Below are 24,270 nucleotides of genomic sequence, written 5' to 3' on the forward strand. Positions count from 1 at the left end.
AATTCCGGATCTTCCAAAGTCAAACCAAATCGCTGCTGCTCCTTCGGGATCTCATGCCGCTGATGGTATGATCGGTATCGTGACTACGAAGAGTAAGAAGAAGTCTTCCAAGACCTCCAATACTCCAATTATCACTTTGCCTGATTCTCCGACAGGAGAGTCTTCTCCTCCTGAACTTACCGCCGACATTCACGCTGTAGAGTCATCTACGGCCAAATCCAAAAACGGTGGAAAGAAGAAAGGAAAGAAGAAGGCTAAAGCAGACAAGGCTCCAAAGGAGAAAACGGAAAAGTCGGAAACCAATGACGAAAAGCGCAAACCTCGATATCCTTGTCTTATTTGTGAAGAAGATCATTTTACGAGAGACTGCCCTCATCGGGCCGAGGTAGTGAAAATAGTCAAAGGTTCTCCCACTCCTGCTGTGTTAAAAAATCCATTTCCAGAGCAGGAGAATAAGATGATAGGTTCTTCTTCGAATGCCAGTGAAGAACCCATTTTGATGATGTCTCATGTCAGGATTGCGACTCGATCGCAAGATTATGGTAGTAAGGCTCCTGTTGATGGTAAGGAAGCAGAATCTTCTCACTCTAACCCATCAACCTCAGCTCCTGGTTCCGATCCACTACAGATCGAAAAACCTAACCCAGACTTAGTGATTAAGCCGCCCGCCAAGGGTGTACTTCGAAGGTCTGCTTTCAATCCACATGCGAGAGCAGCCCAGAATTACAACATTGTTGAAGACTTAGCTGTTTCACCTTCAGCAATGTCGGCACTCGAAGTGCTGCAATCATGTCCAGCGCAACGAAAATTGCTTTTGTCGGCTATTGGAGCTGTCGATGTTCAGGACCCGAACCTAATGATCTTTGATCTAGAAAGTAGTACACCGCGTCTCCCCCATCAAATGGCTTTCCAAATTCCAGTGATAGTCAAAAACAGGCCTATTCATCGGACTGTGATTGATGAGGGAGCTTCTACGTGTATTATGTCGATTCAATGTTGGAGATCGCTTGGTTCTCCTTCGTTGAACCAATCCCCCACCATCCTTAAGGCCTTTGATGGCCGTGGGTTCCGTCCGTTTGGTATTCTACAAGAATTGCCTATAGGGGTCGAAGGTAAAACCGTTAGTCTGGATGTGGAAGTGGTTGATGCCCCTCTAGACTACAACCTTCTTTTGGGTCGAAGTTGGTCATATGCTATGACAGCGGTCGTTTCATCGGTCTTCAGAGTCATTAAGTTTCCACATAACGGTAAGATCGTGACTATTGATCAGCTGACATACTTTTCATCCGACCCAACCTCTTCAGAAACTATCCAGCATGTTGGTAAAACGACAATCCCTTATAGGGACATTGGTGTAGGTTTAGTTAAGGATTCCGGTTTACTGGGAACTTTTCCTCTCCCTCCACTCAATGCAGACCCTTCGTTCGCAACAATTCATATGATCACGTCAGAAAACATTATTTATGATGATCCTTGGTATGTTCCCTCTGACTCTGAGCTAGACTCACTCGGTGATGTTATGCCGTTGAGTCCGTATGAGATTGCTTATGAAGCTCTTATGTCTTTTACCGACTTTCATTCAACCGACCAAATGAATGTGGTCAGTGAAGAGTCACTTTTCACCTCACCCTTAGAACGGATAACGTTTCCCGAAGAAGTGTCATCTGACGAACAACTTCGCGAAATCCTAAGTGTAGATGATCTACCATGGGAAGATCTCCATCACAGATCTTCGTTTTTACCTAAGGATGATGCATTTGAAAATGATTTTTCATCTATCTTTACCGCTGAATATGTCAAAGACGCTCAGGATCCAACGAAACATTCTGATTCAGAGCTGAATTTAGGGAATATTTCTCGTACTATTCCCATTGATATTTCAGTGAAGCCCGGAATCGAGGAGAACATTCATATAGGTGCCGCATGTACTGAAGAAGAAATCCAAACTTACAAGGCCCTATTCCAAGAATTCCGCGACGTGTTTGCCTGGTCTTACGAGGAAATGCCGGGAATTGATCCTGCCATTGTTGTTCATGAAATCAAAACCTACCCGGATGCTAAACCCATTCGGCAACGGTTGCGTCAGATTCACCCTCGAAAAGCGGCTGCGATTAAAGCAGAAGTCGAAAAGCTGTTGAAAGCAGGTTTCATTTATCCGATCCCGTTAACGGATTGGGTATCGAATATTGTTCCCGTCAATAAAAAACAAGGAACAATAAGAATCTGTATCGACTATAGGGATATCAATCGAGCTTGTCCAAAAGACAACTATCCTACGCCTTATATCGATCAAATTATTGATGATTGTGCCGGAAGTGAGATGTTTTCCTTCATGGATGGTTTCTCAGGCTATAATCAAATCAATATTCTACCTGCCGATCAACCAAAAACGGCATTCATTTGTCCATGGGGGACATTTGCTTATTGCAAATTACCTTTTGGACTTAAGAATGCCGGGGCCACTTTTCAACGGGCGATGTCTTATGCATTTCATGACATCAAGCACATTGTGCAACCCTATCTCGATGATTTGCCTGCTCATTCTTTACAACGAGCTGATCACCTTGTCCACCTACGAGCAATCTTTATGAGGTGTAGGCATTATCGAATTCGGTTGAATCCCCACAAGTGTGTTTTCTGTATAGAAACAGGTCGATTGCTGGGATTTGTTGTTTCAAAAGCCGGCATTCGCGTCGATCCCTCGAAAGTCGAGGCTATCATCAAATTGCCTCCTCCTTCGAGTTTGCGCCAACTCCAAAGTTTGCAAGGGAAAGCGAACTTTTTACGCCGATTCATCCCAAACTACGCCGAGGTCACTAAAGGTTTTACACGGTTGTTGAAACAGAACGCACAATTCTTTTGGGACGAGATTGCCCAACAATCTTTTGATGCACTGAAACACGCGTTGACCCATGCACCGTTATTGCATCCTCCCAACTACAACCAGGACTACTTCTTATACCTCGCAGCTTCGCATTCCACCATTGGAATGGTGTTAGTTCAAGAAGATGAATTCAAAGCAGAGCATGTGATATATTATCTTAGTAGAACCTTAAATCCCACTGAGTTAAAATATTCGCATGTGGAGAAATTGGCCCTGGCAGCCGTTCAAGCTGTCCAGCGTTTTCGTCACTACATTCTTCTCCGCAAGACTACAGTTATTTCGGATTGCAACCCTATGATTTATATTTTGACAAAACAACTGCTAGGGGGCAAGTACTCTAAATGGATTGTTATCCTGCAAGAGTTCGACTTGGAGTTCGAGAAGTCCAAGTCTAAGAAATCTTTAGTTTTTGCGGAATTGATGTGTGATTTCCCGAGTGCTGACACAGAGACTGTGGCAGAGGAGTCCATTGCGGACGAATCTTTGTTTCTTATTAGCACTTTAGATCCGTGGTATGGGGATATAATCATCTATCTCCAAACCCAAACCTTTCGGCCTGAAGCTTCCAAGGAAGACCGTCGAAAAATTCGGTTTCGATCCCAGCAATACAGAATTATTGGAGATACACTTTATCGCCGGGGGGCAGACTTAGTTTTTCGACGTTGTTTAACTCACGAAGAGGCTGAGAGAGTTTTGAATGATTGTCACTCTGGAGCATGTGGCGGTCATATGTCTGGGTATGCCACAGCTCAGAAGGTGTTGCGCGCTGGCTATTTCTGGCCGTCTATGTTTAAAGATTGTATCCTTGCTGTCAGAACATGCCACAACTGTCAAGTGTTTGATCGAAAGATGCGCGCTCCACCTGCTCCTCTCCACCCTATAATTGCCGCTGGTCCATTCGCCAAATGGGGCATTGACTTTATTACTTGTAACCCTCACTCGGCCGGGGGGCATGCGTATATCATCCTCGCGGTTGATTATTTTACAAAATGGGCCGAGGCGATGCCTACATTCGACGCAAGCGGCAAGACAGCTGCAGTTTTCGTATTCAATCATATCATAACTAGGTTTGGTGTCCCACAAGCAATCATTACTGACCATGGGAGCCATTTTCGAAACGTCATGATGACTGAGCTTACAAGCCAGCTTGGTTTGCGCCACGATAGCTCTACTCCTTATTATCCGCAAGCCAACGGTTTGGTTGAGTCAATCAACAAAGTTCTAGTCATCATGATTCGACGGATCATTGGTATCCATCGAACGAATTGGCATAACATGTTATTTTCGGCGCTATGGGCATATCGAACTTCAGTGAAAAATTCAACAGGTTTCACCCCTTTCCAGCTAGTTTATGGCTTAGAAGCTGTGTTACCTATTGAATGCGAAATCCCATCACTTCAAATGGCTGTCGAATTACTTCCAGCTACTTCCGAAGAGGAGAAACGGTTATTATACTTGGCTAAATTAGATGAGACTCGACGTGACGCTACTTTAGCTATCGAGACTCACGCGAAACGAATGAAAGCTCAGTACGATAAAAATGTAACCCCTCGAAGTTTTTCGGAAGGAGACCTAGTACTATTATATGATCAAGCTAACGATAAGCTAGGTGCCGGAAAATTCGTTCCCATGTGGCATGGGCCCTACATTGTAAAGCGAAAGCTAGCAAAAGGGGCTTATGAGTTAGTTGATTTTGATGGGGACTCTTTGGGTAAACCCAGAAATGGACTTTACCTAAAGAGGTATTATGCTTAAAATGATGGGTATGGAGAAATTTTTAGATAGGTTAGATTTTCTTTCTAGCTAGCAAGTGTGTTAGTTTAGTCAGTGTGCTTAGCTTAGCAAGTGTGGTTTTTCGTCATTATTCTGGCTTATCTTGGTTTTACTCTTGATATTGTAGATGTCGACGCCTCTCCAAACATACATTGGATTTGCTGATGGTGCTTGTCGTAATACACGGAATATCTCTTCCGCAGCTTGGGTTATCTATTCGCCCTCTGACGAGTTAGTTTCTATGCATGGGGTAAGCCTCGGTCAAACAACGAATAACATTGCAGAATACAGTGCAGTGGTTGAATTATTATCCGAATCTATTTCATTTGGAATTCGACGTTTGATAGTGAGGTTAGATTCTGAACTTGTTGTATTACAGCTTAATAGAGTTTATGCCATTAGAAATCCTGTGTTATTAAGGTTGTTTTTGAGAGTGCGTCTCTTGGAACGTGAATTTGATTACATTGAATATCAACATATTCCAAGGTCTTTGAATACATTAGCAGATGCAATTGCTTCTCGAATGTTGGACAGACATTTACAATAATCATGCAAGTAAATTTAAAAACATTTCATCACATATGTTAAACAAGATAAGCCGGTAATAGTGATATATATAGATAGAAGTGTGTCAAAAAATATATACATCGTCTTCGATCATAGGTTTAAAACACCTTATGATCGGCAAAATGATAGTACAAAAAGTCAAAAATGTCACATGTGACTACAAAAGTGACTAGTCAATCACTGGTGGTGCTCTCTGTACGACACCACTGCGCGGGCTACCTTACGCAAAAATCTCCTAAACGGTCCAGGGACCGCGACTACGAAGCGCTGAAGCCTGATAGGAATGTCGTCCATAGTAGTCTCAGGTATATCTGCCGTGAGACGCTCTAGATCATGCTCCAACTCAGCTAGTACTTCTGCTGTCGCATCCTGTGGGGCCGGTACCGGTGCAGCTGGATGTAGTCTATCATAAGGCCGGAGGTTGGCTGGACGCTGTGGACCAACATCTGCATTTTGAAAGATTTACTATTAGTTTTGAGACGATATATATAAAAAATACAAAAATACATAACTAGAAAACTTGTGAAAATAAAAAGTACCTCTGTCGTCCCATTGTTCTCCCTGTGGAAGAACCATGTCCGGATCACCTCTGAAATCCATTCCGGCATACGGAAAGTCCTGTATCACAAAAAGCTGGCCCTCTAACCAGTCAAAATAACTATCTGAGAATCGAACTACTGTCGCGCCCTCGTCAGGATGCCGGGCCATCACCGCAACCCATCGTATCAGCTTTGGCTGCTGGGGACCCAAGATATCAACAGTGAGTTGCTGAGGGATCAGCATTGGAATTCTCTCCAAGGCAAAGCTCACGACTATAGGCCCATATCCAAAAGTCTTTAGTCGTCCGTTCTTTGCCTTGGTCAGTTGGCTCTTCATATGAGCCGACACAGCTTCACACCAGTTGAAAATGGTGCCTTGGTAACAGTCAATTGCCATCCGCATTTGGGATCCGGAAGCAATGTGTAAAGCGGCCGCGCCGCAAATTCTGGTAACCGTGAACGCTATGACTTTGAGTTCCGGTAGAGTGATGTGTTTTATCTCTATGCCTTTTGAATGGTGAGCCCCAGGTGTGCACCAATTCTCGCGGAGACTATCAAGGGATTGGCCACCCGGCCTAGTCCCCGCAAGACTGAGTTGCTCACCTCTGTTTGGCAAGCCAGTGAGAAAGTATACATCCGAGGGCTCTATCTCGAGCTGGTGCCCTCCTATGTAAAAGCATTGTTCTTGTACGTTCCATCGCTCAACCAGCCATTCCAAGAATCTTACCTGGCCCCTCATGCCCGGTATGGTCCAATATTTGTATAATCCGCATGCTCTTAGGGCATCCAGGGAAGGTTGATGATTTATTGCAGCTTCATCTTCCTCTACATGCTCTCTTTCTCTCCAGTCTAACATGATTAATGCCCTGCATATCAAAAATAGCAATTAGAAATTAATTTGGGAATTTTTGGTGGTTTTTTGAGAGAGTTGGGGTTTTGAAATGCGCGTTTCTCGGAGGACGCACCCCGGCTTTGTAGCACAGGGCGCCCGGACGCAGCTGGCCTGAAGGCGGGCTGCGTCTTCCGACCGTTTTCCCGTATGAGAAAAAGTCGGGGGACGCAGGTCACCCGAAGGGCACCTGCGTCCGCCGAGAGGCGCATTCCAAAACCAAAACCCCCCCAAAAAATGAAACTAAAACCTAAAAATTGATTCTAAACGGATAGAAATGCAGAGTAGGATGTGTAAAATACCTGGATGAGACGGCGTTCGATTCCAACGGTCAGATTTTCCGCAGCGACCACGGGAAGTTTCTTGTCAAAAGCTCCTTTTTCAACCTCAACAGTGAAACGGTAAAAATGACATGGTAAAAGGTCTTTTTATAGGTTTTTTGGATGAATTAGTTCATTTTTTACCATGAAAAGATGTTTTTGAATGTATTTTTGCCTATTTTAAACAGGTATGAGTAATGTGTCGCTTTTGTGCAGGACAAAGGGATTTCGAGGGAAATTGTAATTTTTCACAAACAAAATTTCAGAGTCATCTTTTAAGCCCTTTTCTGACTCCTAAAACATGAAAAGATCGCCGAGTGTTTCTTTTTCACTCGTTAAAACGGAATTAAAAGACGGTCCCCTTTTAGCTCTTTTCTGACCGCAAAATCAGGAAAAGATTGCCGGGTTTTTGTCGTTTCGAACTCGATAAGGAAATAAAACGACGTGTCCTTGATCGCTTTTTACTTTTCAGGTTAACGACACTATTATGAAAGTACTCCTTGGTCGCAAGATCAAGCGGTTCCCCCAGGTATTATTTTATACTTTTTCGGGCTTGAGGGACACAAATATACGAAAAAGTTCAACGTGGAGTCTCCTTTAGTTTTTTCAGACTCTCTAAAATTGAAAAACGCCGAGTTTCTCCTATACTGGGCTCGTTAAACTTTTACAGTAGAGGACCTGTTCAATTACAAACAGGAACGAACCACTCCTTCCTAGGGTTCGAATTTAAACTAGGTTGGACTCGTCCGAAGGATGAGCTTATAATCAAGCATATGTTATCCTCCTCAAGCTTGTTAAAAATAAAGAGGTACTTGCCAGAAATGGTGGGGGAAAAAAGAGAAGAATGAACCTATTTGTCACCTTTTGTCTCAGAAGAAACTTTATTACCGCTCTTGAACACGACACTTTTCATTCACCTGGGTTGGGAAATCTTTTACCTCACAGTTGACCAAATCACTTTGAAAGTCTTTAACCGGGTTCCAGGGGTTAACTTTGAGTTATACGTCACCAAGCCATCTGTTGTGTCGTTATGTGTTCAAGAGGTCTGCAAGAAAAACTTTCATCTGCAAAATACTTGTCATCCATTTGACCATCCCTGAGTCAGTCCTTACAGCAACATTTCTTCAACTTGAACAATGATTTCGTGTTGCGGGCTTGCCTGCAACGGGTCGCTTTCTATCGACATCGACACATTATCTAGAAAGATGACTTAGGAATCGACAGTACCTTGAAGTCTGCATGCATCAATGGCAGGTTTCTCGCCTTTGACGTCAGTTTACATCATTGACTTTCGATCAGAGGATTCCGTGAAGTGTTCGACATCAAAACATCTATTCACATTTCACGGGTTGTGCTTGGTACTTTGAGAACCATTGACATTACTGGTGGTTTCTCTCACGCTTGTTAACAGTTTACATCATTGACTGGTAATCAAGTGGTTTCTACCATGTTCATCACATGGCTAGAATCGTACCAATTCGGGAAGTAGAAGTGAAGACCCTGGATCTAGTTTCTACCATCCAGGCTGCGAGGAGTTTTGTATTCATTATCTATGTAGACTAATCATAAACAGATGGCTGCGTCCATACTGTGTCTACAAAAGTCTATAAAAATGATGTACTGCAAGATCATTCCTGTATCAGAATAGTTAGTCCATTAGTTAAAGTTTTGAATCTGAGTATGGGAATGCCTACCTCAGTGATGATATAATCTTATCCATGTATTTTGTGTTGAAAATTGCAGGTTCCAACCAGGCCATCCACAAGGCAATCCTTGAAATGATAAAGCGCTTCACCCTTCCTAGAATTACAAAACCCTATTCTATTCCAGGCTTCGCACTTTAGGGGGCAATCTGTTACACTAAAAAATGTCACCTTGACTACTTACAGTTAGTATGGCTCAAATCAACAGTCATGCTACCCTCTTAGGCAAGTCTCATGCCTCTGTTATCCATCTCAAACTCAAAGAAGAGAGAAAGTCTTGTAAAAACTATGTTTATCTCTGGGGTCGCAGGTTCTCTCTAGCCTTACCTGCGGGGACGCTGACCATGTTCACAAAATCTGCGTCCATGGACGCTCTGTATGTTAAGGGACAGGTGCGTCCCTCTGTAAAAGGCAAAATGCGCGAGTTTTATCTTGAAAAAGTTACTTGTGGTTACTTCTAGAACATTCTAGAGGTCGGTTTGATGAAATGGATGCGCCTCCAGTTGGTTCATGTATCTCTATTAAGGGGGAACTTATCCCATCAATAAGGGAGCTATCCCACCCATAGAGGGGGATGATCCCATTGATAGTGGACCTGAATAACCTCTTTACAGCACTATAAATAAAGGCATTGAGCCAGAAGGAGGGGAGGTTGGAGCTATACATTTTCTTTGGGTAAATGCTGCAGGATTTAGGTCTTCCATTAGAGCCTTTGTGAGGAGAGATTGTCTTCACTTGATTCTACTTGGGAGAGGGTGAGCTTTGTCAAAGTAGAGGAAAACCCTTGATGGACCCTGGGAGGAACTTGCACAACACCAAGGCCAGGTTGTAAGAGTTTCTTTGTTTCGTTATTAATACAAACTGGTTTATTTTTCTCAATAGCTTGTGTTAATGAGTTATTTCATGTGTTCCTTGGTCTGCATGTTGAATATATGTTTTATTATATGAAATGCAAGTGCTTGGTAATTGTTTGATTGTTTGTGGTTGCAGGAATTGACTTGAAGGAGGAGCTCATCCGGATCGTCAAGAACGGACTTCAACAACAGCGTTTTGGAATAAGGTAAGCCTAAACACTTGTAGTTTTCATGTTGTAAAAGGTGTATTTAGAGAAAGATCACTCCATTTTGTCTTGTTTGTCATTAGAATGTCTTAGACTTCTAGGAAGGTCAGTCGTGTCCGCACCCTTGACAGATTCCGTGTGACACCTTCCTGTTTTCATACTTATAGTAAAGGGAGGAGGCTGCATCATCCCCCATTATTCATGGAAAAGGGGCTAGCCACATGTTTTTGATGTAAAAGACTCTAGAAGAGTCTATATTGGAACTCTAGTTAAGAGTTGATATAATCAAACTTAACCACTAGTAGGTTATCGAGTTGTGTTATAACCGAACTACTAGGAGGAAGAGGCATTCCATTCTTTTGAGAGAATTTTGTTCCATAGCTTTGAAAAGATAGCCAAGACAGATAGGTGGTAGAGCACAAAGATAGGATATATGTATTGTAGCTGCCCACAAGCCACATCCATTACTTCTTTGTACCTGCAACCATATTTTCCAGATAGAGAAAGAGAGCAAAGTGACATCACCTTCCAATTGGGTTTTCTCCCAAAAGGGTTTCTCGGAGCATATTTGTTGTCTTATGTGTGTGTGTGAGCTTATGTTTTAGTTCTCTACTTTTCTGCATAATTTCCATTCGCATGCATGCACTAATTACAATAAAATCTACATATCTAGAAATTAAATAAACATGCAACAATGTAGAACTTCAAATTTTTAATATAATATTGTCAAATTTCTTATGACGAACAGTCCAGTGGAATATCCATCAAAGTTTACAGATCATTTGGTATCAAAGCAAGTTTATTTGGTATTTTGTGGAGATTGTATGGATCTAGATCGGTGGGGCCGAAAATCATAAAACCCTCATCATGGTTGACGAATCTGTAAACGAACCTTGTGATCCTACAGAAGTGAGGTTTACACGGTTGGAACAACAAGTTGCATATATCAACCACAATGTAAGCATCCTCATGGCGGCATTGAATAGAAAGCTAGGGATATTTGGAGAAATGGAGCTTTGAAAGCAGAGGAAAAATCAAAACGAGGGTTGGACGATCGGCAAGAAACAAAGAAGTAGTCGAAGAAAGGATGTGAAAAAGATCAACTTAATTTGAGTGTCGTGAACCTATCACAGTCCCTGTTTAAAATGGAAGAAAAATTTGATATCAAGTCATACCATGATGATATCACACTAAAGTTGAACCACTGGTTGTAGTAACCGGAATTTTATTTTAGTGTCCATCAAATTGAGGAAGCCCAAAATATCTCATTCGCGAGTCTGAAATTGGAGGGACATGCACTGACTTGGTGGGAGAGCCACACAGAAACCCCGAGGTTGGAGGGAGAACCTCCAGTGACAAAGTGGGAGGATTTCAAAACCCTAATTAAGTCACAGTTTTATCCCATTGGGTACTTAGAGGACTAGTGGATCTGGTGGCATTACTTCAGGAAAACGCTGGGCCAAAACGTGCAGGAGTACACCACGAAATTAAAAAAGATGGATATAATGTTGGGTATCTCTCCAAAGATCCCAGAGGTACTCCTCAAGTATTTAGGGGGTCTACACAGCCATCTACACGAGCAATTTATGTTGTTAAAGCCCAAATCGGTGGGCAAGGATTGTGTATAGGTGCAATACTTGGAAAACATAGGCCTAAAGAGAGTGCAGTCAAGTGGATCAAAGTAGAAGGGGCAACAAGATGCTTCTAAGGAGAGGAATAAGAACAAAAAGGGAAAAATATAAAAAGATGGAAACCACAATGGACCAGTGTAAATATCCCAACAACCATTGCAACATTAATTTCCATACAGAGGAGAAGTGTTGGAAGTTGCATCCAGAGCTAAACATAAAGAACAAGAAGAAATATATTAATAAGAAGAATCTCATGGCCACATATTCGAGAAACCAAATTGAAAGTAGCTTAAATGTGGATGAGAATATCGTCTGTAAATCAGTGCAGAAGGAGGTGTATATGAGTATCCTTCAATAGCAGGAAGAGAGAGATTACCAAACTCTTCCATATAAAGATACATGTCAATTAGACAAAGTTTGATGCTCTATTTGAGTCTAGATCACAGGGGAATCTCATTTCAGCAGAGCTGGTTAAGAAGTTGGGGTTGGAAGATCATGATCATCCAAACCCATATCCACTGGGAAAGGTAAATAAGGATGCAGAGCTGAAGGTAAAAAAACAGTGTTATTTTAAATTTGTTATCAGTGCTGATTTTATTGATGAAGTAGGTCGAGATGTGGCTCCCCTTGATGTATGTGGAGTTGTGTTTGGGAGTCCATACATGTACATGTCTAATACAATATTCATGAGGAGAGCTAACTAGTACCATCTCTTCAAGGATGGAAAATCATTCAGCATCAACGCAGATAAAGGCAAGTCAAAAAATTCTCTAGGAAGTGCCAACCAATCCAAGAAATTGATTAGTTCCAGCAAGAAGTATGTTTTATTATTTTTAAGAGAAATTCAGTATGTAGAGGAGTCAATAAGAGGCAAGGCATCCCTAAAGGGGTGTACTATGAAACAGAAACAATAATTTGAGGAGTTGTTATAGGAATACAGGGATGTGTTATGACAGCTTAAAGGGTTACCACCTAATAGAGAAGTAGAGCATGAGATCTAGTTATTGCCATACTCCCCATTTCCAAATATTGGGTTGTACAAGCATTCTATTACAGAAGCAAGGGAGGTGAAGAAAAAATTGCAGCAGGTATTGGAACAGGGTGTCGTTCGATCCGTTACATCACCATGTGGCTTACCCATCATCACTGTGTTGAAGAAGGATGGGACTTGGTGGATGTGTATAGATTACAAGGCATTGAACAAAATCACACTCAAGAACATATACCCCCTCCCTAGGATAGATGATATATTGAATCAATTGTAGCAATCAATGTACCTCACCAAGCTAGACTTGAAGTATGGATATCACCAAGTTCAAGTCAATGAAGAATATACCTGTAAAACCACCTTCAAAACTAGGAAAGTTTTGTATGAGTGGTTAGTCATGCCATTTTGCCTATGTAATGCACCAGCTACATTTATGAGATTAATGAATGATGTATTATGCCCTATTATAGATTCATTTTTTATTGTCTATTTGGATTATATACTGGTATATAGTTCTACCTGGGAGGAGTGTACTTTACATTTGACGCAGGTGTTAGAAACATTGAAGAAGCACGAGTTGCTAACAAATCTCAAGAAGTGTGAGTTTGCGCAACAATATTTGGTGTATCTGGGGTATGTGATCGGTGGAGGAGAACTGAAGATAGATCCTTCCAAGATGGAGGCCATCATGAAATGGTCGGTGCCTACTAATGTTTCTGAGGTCAGGAGTTTCATTGGGGAAGCACAATACCTGAGGAAATTCATAGCCTCATTTTCAATGGTAGTAGCACCATTCCATGCCATAACAACAAGTGGAAAGAGTTTCTAGTGGGGAAAAGATCAGCAAAGGGCTTTCGAAGAGCTAAAGAAGAAGATCAACCAAGCACTAGTTTTGGCATTACCAAACTTGCAATGACCCTTTGAAGTGGAGACAGATGTGAGTGGGTATGCTATGGGAGATTTCTTGATGCATGGAGGAAGGCATTTATGCTACCATTCTGAAGTATTTAATGGGGCAGTTCTTAACTACCCTATCTACAACAAGGAGCTCTATGCCATGGTGCAAGTTGTGAAGAATTTGAATAAATATTTGATGGGAAAGGATATGATAATCCACACAGATCACCAACTGTTAGAGTGCTTGCAGGCCTAGATTAAGCTACAATAGACCAGGAATTACAAGTGGATGTGGTTTTTACAACAGCTTCATTTCAAGATCGAGTATAAGAAGGGAAGCACAAACATGTTGGCAGACATGATTTCAAGGCCACCCACATCAAAGATTACATCTTTGGCGACTCTTACGCACATGGAGCCATTCACCATGATATATAGAGAGAGGAATATTTAGAGGATGAGGACTTCAAGGTGTATCAACAATTGTAGAGTCAGAGTCACGTGCACGATGGCGACAACACCATTGACTACTGTCTCCAAGATGGGTTACTCTATAGGTTGGATAAGATATGTGTTCATAAAGGTGAGCGATTGTAGCTAATTAGAAAGGCTCACACCTCCAAAGTTGCAGAGCGCTTTGGTGTAGGGAAGACTGTGGCTAACTTACAAAGGTATGTGTATTGCCCCAAGATGTAAGAGCAAGTAGCTAGGTTCATAAGAGGATGAATGATTTGTTGTACCAACAAGCCTAGCAACATGAAACAAGGTCTATATCATCACTTACATGTACCTACTCGTCCTTTAGAAAGAGTTTCCATGGAATTTGTGGGAGGTTTATCGATAACTAGGAAGGGACATGACTACCTATTCAGGGTAGTTGAAAGGTTTAGCAAGATGTTTTCTAATGCTCTGTAAAATGACCATCAACGGGAAAGAAGCAACAAACTTTTTCTTTTGATAGGTTTGGATGCACTTTGGGATACGAAGGAGCATCATTTCAGATAGTGATATAAGATTCTCAGTGCATTTTGGACTACACTATGGGAGAAGATGGAGATGAAGTTGAAGAGATCTACCACATTCCATCCACAGACAGATGGGAAAATTGAACTAGTCAACAAGACTTTGGTGAAACTTATAAGGGGATATAACTTGAAGCATACAAAGAACTGGGATGAAAATTTGGTATATATACAACATTATTACAATAGAGAAGTCCACACTTATACAAGAAAATCCCCATTTGAAACTTGTTTTGGATATTTTCTGCCTTCACCATTGGACATTGAATATGGGTAGCAAGGAGGAGTAAGGGAAAATATTACAAGAGATGATTTGAGGGCTAAAAAAATTATAGAAAATTCTAGGACAATCCATATACAGGTACAAGAAGCACTTCCTAAGTCATAGGAGAAGTATAAGGCCAGGAATGATCAACACAGAACAGAGAAATCATTCAAGGTAGGTGACAGAGTATGGTTACAATTGAATAAGGAGAGGCTGCAGGGGGCTAGTAAGAAAATCAAGGCTCTGCATTATGGTCCCTTTGAGATACTAGAAAAGGAGGGTGATAATGGATATCGACACAGTTTACCACCATATATGCACATTTACTTAGTTGTGAATGTAGATAATTTGAAATTCTATGAACCTTACATGCTAGACAAGGAAGAGGAACAAGTCCTACCTTCTATGGAGGATTTAGCACCAAATGCTCAAGTGGAGTTGACAGAAGATACATTTTTTCAGAAGAGGTCTATAACTACAAGACAAGGGCAACATGACCTTCAGAATATTGGATTGAAGGAACAACTTCTAGGCAAAGCTAAATGGTACACAAGAGAGGTGGTGGAGGAAAAGTTTCCTCACCTCATTCAGTAAAAGCCTCCAAAAATGGGGAGATGTGATCCAAATTAGATCATTATATTTGTTTTCATCCATATTGATGTATTATGAGTGGGAAAATTGGAGGAATCAATTCACAAGACCGTTTTTACCGATGGGCCCCAGTTTGGCAAAATGGGGTTTGAAACCTTCCATGGGCGTTTTGGGGCATCAAATCACATTTTTTGGGGGTAAAACCTTGGCACAATATCGCAAAACAATTTTGTGTTGTTCTAAACACAAATATATTTCCAATGATGCAAGAATAACATCAATCAAAGTCCGCATGCAAAAGTTACGCGAGTCAGATGTTGACCTTCTTGTTTTCACACCTATAGTTCAGGAGGATGTCACATTAGCCCCCCTTTATTCATGGAAAATGGTCTAGCCACGTGTTTGTGATGTAAAAGACTATGGAAGAGTATATATTGTAACTTTAGTTAAGATTTGATGTAGTCAAACTTAACCACTAGTAGGCTATCATGTTGTGTTATAACTGAGCCACTAGGAGGAAGAGGAATTCCATTCTTTTGAGAGAATTTTGTTCCATAGCTAAGCAAAGATATCCATGAGACTTAGGATGTAGAGAACACAGAGAGGATCTAAGAATTGTAGCATCTCATGAAGCACAAACATTTCTTCTTTGTACATGCAGCCATATTTTCTAGACAAATAAAGAGAGCGAAGTAGCCTCACCTTCCAGCTGGATTTCCTCTCGAAAGGATTTCCGAAAGCATATTTTGTGTATTATGTGTGTGTGAGCTTATTTTTTCATTCTCTACTTTTCTACATAATACATTTGCATGCATCCAGTAATTATAGTAAAATCTACAGATCTAGAAATTAAATAAAATTGTAATAATGTAGAACTTCAGATTGTTAATATAATATTGTCTCCAGTGGAATATCCACGCCAATTTACGAATTATTTGGTATCATAGTATTTTTCTTTGGGTATTTTTTGGAGATTGTAGGGATCTATATTAGATTGGCCAAAAATCGTAAAAACCCTAATTATGGCTAGCGAATTTGTAAACGAACCTCATGATCTTGTAGAGGTGAGGTTTACACAATTGGAACAAGAAGTCGCAGATATCAACTACAATATAAGCCTTCTCATGGTGGCCTTGAATAGAAATTTGTAGATATTGGAGAATATGGGGGTTCGAATGTAGAGGATAAATCAAAACGAGGATTAGAATATCGGGGAGAAATAGAGAACCAGTCGAATAAAGGACCCAAAAAAGATCAACCTATTTCGAATGTCATGAACCAACCACAGACCATGTTTAAAATGGAAGAAAAATTCGATATCAAGTCGTAACATAGCGAGATCGATGCTCTGAATCTGAACCACTAGTTGCAACAACTAGAAGTTTATTATTTCCATTGGCTCGAGGAAGGAAAAAGGATCTCATTTGCGCAACTGAAATTAAAGGGTCGTGCACTAACTTGGTGGGAGAGCCACACGGAAACATTGAGGTTGGAGGGAGAACCTCCAGTGACTAAGTGGGAGAATTTCAAAACCATAATTAAGTCATAGTTTTATCCCATTGGGTACGTGGAGGACTAGTGGCTATGATGGAATTACTTCTGGAAAAATTTGGGCCAAAGCATGAAAGAGTACACCACGGAGTTCATAAATATGGCTATAATGTTGGGTATCTCTTGAAAGAACCCAAATGTAATCCTTAAGTATTTGGGGGGTCTGCGCAACCATTTGCCCAAGCAAGTGATATTGTTCAATCCCAAATCAGTGTAAAAGGCTTGTGTGTAAGCACAATAACTAGAGAACACAGGCCTAAAGACAATGCAATCAAGTGGATCGAAGTAGAAGGAGAAAAAAGATGATTCTAAGGAGGGGAAGAAGAAGCAAAAATGGAGGAAAGATAAAAATATGGTAGCAACAATGCACTAGTGTAAATATCCCAGCAACCACTGCAACAATGATGGTGATACAGAGAAGTGTTGAAGTTTCATTGAGAGCCAAACTTGAAGAACAAGAAGAAAGATAACAAGAAGAATAACATCATGGCCACAGATTCGTGCAATCAAGTTGAAAGTAACTCAAACATGGATGAGAAGATCATATGTACATCAGTGTCTAAGGAGGTGAATATAAGTAGCCTTCAGCCGTAGGAATAGAAAGAGATGACCAAACTCTTCCATATAAAGATATAGGTCAAGAAAACAAAGATTAATGATTTGTTTGACTCAGGATTGCAAGTGAATATCATTGCATCAGAGCTAGTCAAGAAGTTGGGATTGTAGTTTTGTGATCATCCAATTCCATATCCATTGGGATGGGTAAATAAGGATGCAGAGCTGAAGGTAACAAAACAGTGTAAAATTAGATTGACTATCTGTGTTGATTTTATTGATGAAGTAGATCTAGATGTGATTCCCCTTGATGTATGCGGAGTCATGTTTGGGAGTCCATACATGTACATGCATGATGCAATATTCATAAGGAGAGCTAAGCAGTACTGAATCGTCAAGGATGGAAAATCATTCAACATCAACGCACAAACAGGAAATTCAAAAATTTCACTGGTAAGTGCCAACCAAGCCAATAAATTTATCAATTCGAGCAAGAAGTATGTTTTATTGTTTTCAAGAGAAATTCAATCTATAGAGGAGTCATTAGGAGGCAAGTCATCCCTGGAGGGGTGTACTACAAAACATAAACAACAATTGGAGGAGTTGTTACAACCATGAAGGGATGTGTTCTGAGAGCCTGAAGGGTTACCACACAAGAGATAAATGGAGTGCAAGATCCAACTATTGCCAGACTCCCCATTGCCAAATATTGGGATGTACAAGAAACCTATTATAGAAGCAAGTGAGTTGAATAAATAGTTGTAGCAACTACTGGAACAAGGTGTCATTCGACCAAGTACATCACCATGTGGGTCACCCATAATCATTGTGCCAAAGAAGGATGGGACTTAGCGAATGTGTATATATTATAGGGTGTTCAACAAAATCACGCTTAATAACAGATACCCCCTTCCCAGGTTTAATGATTTTTTGGATCAGTTGCAACAATAAAAATACTTGACCAAGTTGGACTTGAATTTTGGATATCACCAGGTTTGAGTCTAAGAAGAAGATACCTGGAAAATTGCCTTCAAAACCAGGCAAGGTTTGTATGAGTGGTTAGTCATGCCATTTGGCCTATGTAATGCACCAGCTACATTTATGATATTAATAAATGATGTATTGTTCCATTTTATAGATTCATTTGTTATTGTCTATTAGGATGATATATTGGTATATAGTGTTACCTGGAAAGATGATATTTCACATTTTATGCAGGTGTTGGAAATATTGAAGAATCACTAGTTGCTATCAAATCTCAAGAAGTATGAGTTTTCACAATAGTCTTTGGTGTATCTGGGGTATGTGATCAGTGGAGGAGAACTGAAGATAAATCCTTCCAAGATGGAGGCCCTCATGAAATGGTTAGTGCCTACTAATGTTTCTGAGGTTAGGAGTTTCATTGGGGCAACACAGTACATGAGGAAATTCATAGCCTTGTTTTTAGCCGTAGCAACACCACTCCATGCCATCGCAGCAAGTGGCAAGAGTTTCCAAAGGGCAGAAGGTTAAAAAAGGGCATTCGAAGAGCTAAAGAAGAAGACAAGACAAGCACTAGTTTTGGCATTACCAAACTTGTAGGGACCCTTTGAAGTGGAGATAGATGTGAGTGGGTATGTTATGAGAGTTGCCTTGATGCAGGGAGGATGACATGTATGCTACCATTTTGAAGTATTTCATGGTGCAGTTTTTTACTACCCTACCTATGATAAGGAGCTCTATACCAGGGTGAAATTTGCGAAGAAGTATCTAGTTGGAAAGGAGATAGTAATCCACACATATCACCAGTCCTTAGAGTACTTGCAGGCCCAAATTAAGCTATAGAAGACCAAGAATTACAAGTGGATGGGCTTTTTACAACAATTTATTTTGGTGATCAAGTATAAGAACAACAACAAAAACAAGTTGGCCGACATGCTTTAAAGGCCACCCACATCAAATATTACAACTTTGGGGACTCTTATGCACATGGATCCATGCACCCATGATGCATATAGAGATTCATATTCAGAGTATGAGGACTTCTAGAAGGTGTATCAACAATTTCAGAGTCAGATTCATGTGCACGATGGCGACAACATTGTTGACTTTCATCATAATATGGATTACTCTAAATTTTGGATAAGCTATGTGTTCCTAAAGGTGGGCGATTAAAACTAATTAGAGAGCCTCACACATCCAAGGTTGCAAGGCACTTTGGTGTAGGGAAGATCATGGCTAACTTGTAGAGGTATGTGTATTGGCACAAGATGCAAGAGAAGGTAGATAGGTTCATAAGAGGATGAATTCTTTGTTATACCAGCAAGGCTAGTAACTGGAAACACGATCTATATCATCCCTTACCTATACCTACTTGTCCTTCGGAAAACATTTCCATGGACTTTGTAGGAGGTTTACCCACAACTAAGAAGGGACATGACTACCTGTTCATGGTAGTTGACATGTTCAGCAAGATGTGTTTTCTAATGCCCTATAAAAAGACCATTAATAGGTAAGAAGCAACAACATTTTTCTTTGGACAGGTCTAGGTGCACTTTTGGAGACCAAGGAGCATTATTTTAGACAGGGATACAAGATTTCTCAGTGCATTCTGGACTACATTATGGGAGAAGATGGACATGAAGTTGAAGATATCTACAACATTCCATCCACAGATAGATGGGCAAACTGAAGTAGTCAACATGACTTTGGTGCAACTTTTAAGGGGATATAACCAGAAGCATTTGAAGACTTGGGATGAAAATATGGTATATATTCAACATTCTTATAATAGCACGGTCCACACTTCTACAGAAATGTCCCTATTTGAAACTTGTTTTGGATATTTCTCGCCTTCACCATTGGACATTTCATATGAGTAACAAGGAGGAATGAGGGAAGATCTTACATGAGACGCTTTGAGATGTGAAAAATTTATATAAAATATTAGGCAGATCCATCTATAGGTAAAAGAAGCACTATAGAAGTCGCAAGAGAAGCATAAGGTCAGGCATGATCAACATAGAACAAATAAATCATTCAAGGTGGGAGATAGAGTATGGTTACAGCTGAACAAGGAGAAGTTGCAGGGGCCTGGTAAGAAAATCAAGGCTCTGCATTATAGTTCCTTCGATAGACTGGAAAAGGTGGGTGATAATGCCTATCAACTCATATTACCACCATATATGTGCATTTACTCAGTTGTGAATGTCGCAAATTTGAAACTCTATGGGACTTCCATGTTAGACCAAGAAGAGAAACAATTTGTTAATTTTAGGTATGTTCTATGCTAGAGAAATTTATTTAATTTCTTTTCCATATAGAAATCACATCAGCATAAAGTAAACCACAAATAGAACATAAATATAAATCGCAGAAGACAAGCCAAGACAAGAGGACACAATATGTGGCGCAAGCCAGGGACAAACCCCACAATGTGTGGGGAAACCCTTTGATCAAATCTTCTTTTATCTTCAAAGTTTAGCAGAGAAAGAGAGAGAGAGAGAGATAGTACAGTTACAGCAGAAGTCAAAACTTTGACTTATCTAGATCTAGCATAGATCATTTCATATAACGATGAGATTAGTTGAAGACATTCTGCTTCAACTGATTCTCGAAGGTGACAGCTTCACCTAACGTAGTGCCGCATCTCGTCCATTTGTCGCACCTTACCATGTAGCACCATGCTGCCCTATCACAGTGCTAGACCTAGATGACAGAGCTCCTCAGCTACTCATCATGCTACATCTTCCATGGTCTCTTCATCATCAAGCTGCCCATCCTTATGATTACATTCATCATGATACTGTTCATGCTCCATGTATCATTGTGCTACCCATGCACATGATCTCATACATTATGCTACCCATACATCTCATGATGTTGTCCATATTCATCATGCTGCCCCATATATCTCATGATGTCCATATTCATCATGAGGTGTCTTTCATGACATGCCATACCATGTCGTTGAAAATTCCACTCAAGATTGTTACAGTCATACCATTTTACTAATATATCAACATTGCTGCCCCTCAAGGATGACAGCATATATGTATGCCCAGATCACACATCATGCTGTTGTTCATGACTGCATTATGTATGTGCCCAAATCACACATTCATCGTATAACCATGATTGTGTTGCCTTTTCATCACTGCGGCTCAGCGTCATGCACTCACTGTGTGTATAGTTGCTACAGTTATTATGTCATTGCCTGCGTTCTGATCTTGACAGCATGTAGATGTTACCACTGTGTATATTATTGTCTGCGTGTTATATCATTTCCAGCATATATGATCCATAATGAAAAGCGTGTATATAAACTTGACTACCCAGCATGTATTCATAGTCATGACTGCCTCATTTATGCGTATATTATATAGCTAGTGTAATGCTGCATATGGCCAGCATTGATGTGTTCCACGTATCTCTTTCAACCACATTGCCTGACTATGTTGATTTCCCACACTATCTCTTAAACCATGCTGCCTAACTGTGTTGATGCGTGTTCCTTACTTACCTTGCTTTGACTGCGTCATTTATTGCCTGCGTATGTATATATATATATATATATATATATATATATATATATATATATATATATATATATATATAGATATATATATATATATATATGCGTGGATCTATTGTGGCTATGTATATCGAGGCTTCCATCTATACCTGTGGCTGTATCATGTTCATGGATCTATTGCGTGGCTTTATAACTGCATATAGATTAATAACTTTAGGGTTTGACTGTGTATCTTCTACGCCTCCAGATCCACATATCTCATCTATGTAGGTTGTCTTTGCATGAACAGGCCTACGCTATCTATGGCATTTTCATTACGTTGACAGCTGCTTCAATCTTGACATTGCCAGGACTGTGTTTCACCATAATGCTACTGCGTTTCACTATAATGCTATGGCTACCCAGATTACACACTGCCTATTGTGTAGGTTTCTTCTTAGACTGAACCTTCCTGTTACTGCGTATTTAGTGACAACTTCTAGGGTTTCTTCCAGTGTAGTGTTTGGATCTAGATCATTATGCTACTATGGCTAAGGCATCATAGCAAATACTCTTAGTGTTTCCTTCTCCTCCAAAAACCCAGACGTGGAGAGGAGATCACCTAAAGAGTGTCAGTAAATGACATCAAATCCTCTTATATTTATACCAAAAACGTATAAGTGAATAGACATGACGTTTGGGCTTCTAGAGCCTACATAAGAGCTAGTCGGATTGATACTAATTACATAAACAAATAAATTCATATATCCATAAATACTTATAGGAATCGGATGATCTTTGGATCAATCCTACACCTCTCGACAAGAGGGATCCAATACAAATATCAGCTGCCATAAATAAGCCAACCCACATGGATTTTGGCCCTAGTTGCCAATTTAACACTCCCTCTCAACTAGGGAGAACTCCATCCGATGATCCATAAGTCCAACTGTACTATCTCTGCCATCAGTGCCTAGCACTGCTCTACCCATCTCTGCTTGCTTTGCTCTGCTCAGCTCTACTATCTCAGCTAGCTCTGCTCTACTCTACTCAGCTTTGCTGGCTCTGCTTTGCTCTTCTCAGCTCTACTGGCTTTGCTTTTCTCTGCTCAGCTCTGTTGGCTTTGCTCTGCTCTGCTCAACTCTGCTGGCTCTGCTCAGCTCAGCTCAGCTCTGCTCTACTGAACTATGAAGAAGAAGAATTGATCAAGAATGTCTCATACCATTCTCCACTGAACCGAAGTCAGTCTCAGAGTGTGTACCACTAGTCCCAAACTAGTCTCAACCGACCCAAAGTCAGCATCATAGTGAGTACCACTCCTACCACTGGTCCCAGACCAGTATCACAGTCTCAGAGAGTGTGCCATTGGTCGTAGACCAATCTCAGCCGACCCGAAGTCAGCGTCATAGTATGTACCACTCTCAATGGTCCTAGATTAGTACTACATTGACATGAAGTCAGTCTCAGAGTATGTACCACTGGTCCCAGACCAGTCTCAACAGACCCGAATTCAGCGTCATAGTAGGTACCACTCCTACCAGTGGTCCCAGACCAGTATCGTAGTCTTAGAGAGTGTACTATTGGTCCCAGACTAATCTCAATGGAACCGAAGTTAGCGTCATAGTATGTACCACTCTCACCAGTCCCAGACCAGTACTGCACTAACACAAAGTCAGTCTCAGAGTATGTACCACTGGTCCCAGAATAGTCTCAACTGACCCGAAGTCAATGTCATAGTAGGTACCACTCCTACCACTGGTCCCAGACTAGTATCGCAGTCTTAGAGAGTGTACTACTGGTCCTAGACCAGTCTCAGCTGACCTAAAGTCAGCGTCATAGTATGTACCACTCTCACTAGTCCCAAATCAATGGAGGTCATCCTAGCATAGGGAGTACGATAGATACAATGATGCATCCATTGGTACTACTATGGTCCCTAACTTCATTTCCCTGCTCATTGATCAAATGAGAGGTACTTCCCATGAGTCCCAAACTACATGGGTAGGATGCCTCGACAGGAGAACTTAATCAATCCCGTCCTCACAAGAGAACACATCAATCCTGCTACAATCACCATGGAGAACACATCAATCCAGGCCTCATAGGAGAACACATCAATCCTGCTACAATCGCCAGGGAGAACACATCAATCCTGGCCTCACAGGAGAACTAATCATCCTGCTACATAGGAAAGTGAATCATCTTGTTCCACAAGAGAGTGAATCATCTTGCCTCACAAGAGAGCAAATCATCTTGTCCCAGTGCGCACCACCAAGGGAGGGTGAGTCACCCTATGGTCGTACGTTGCTCCAGTAAGAACTGCAACCCCACAGAGCTCCCAGATCTCAATGTATGCAATATGTAGGACCCTTGTACAAGGGTCTCTTGACAACTCCAAGTCGTTCAGGAAAATCATAGATTTGATCTTTCCCCCGGGGCTTTAGCAACCTATACATCATCTCAGTGCAATGGAACCTCCTTGCTCATCGACTTACCATATACTAGATAAGGTAGTATATGATGTCTATCTGCTGGAGCAATCG

The sequence above is a fragment of the Pinus tabuliformis genome, chromosome 4_2, assembly GCF_031772625.1.
Source record: "Pinus tabuliformis cultivar Carrire ecotype Pingquan chromosome 4_2, CPIR1, whole genome shotgun sequence".
In the NCBI taxonomy this organism is placed as follows: domain Eukaryota; kingdom Viridiplantae; phylum Streptophyta; class Pinopsida; order Pinales; family Pinaceae; genus Pinus; species Pinus tabuliformis.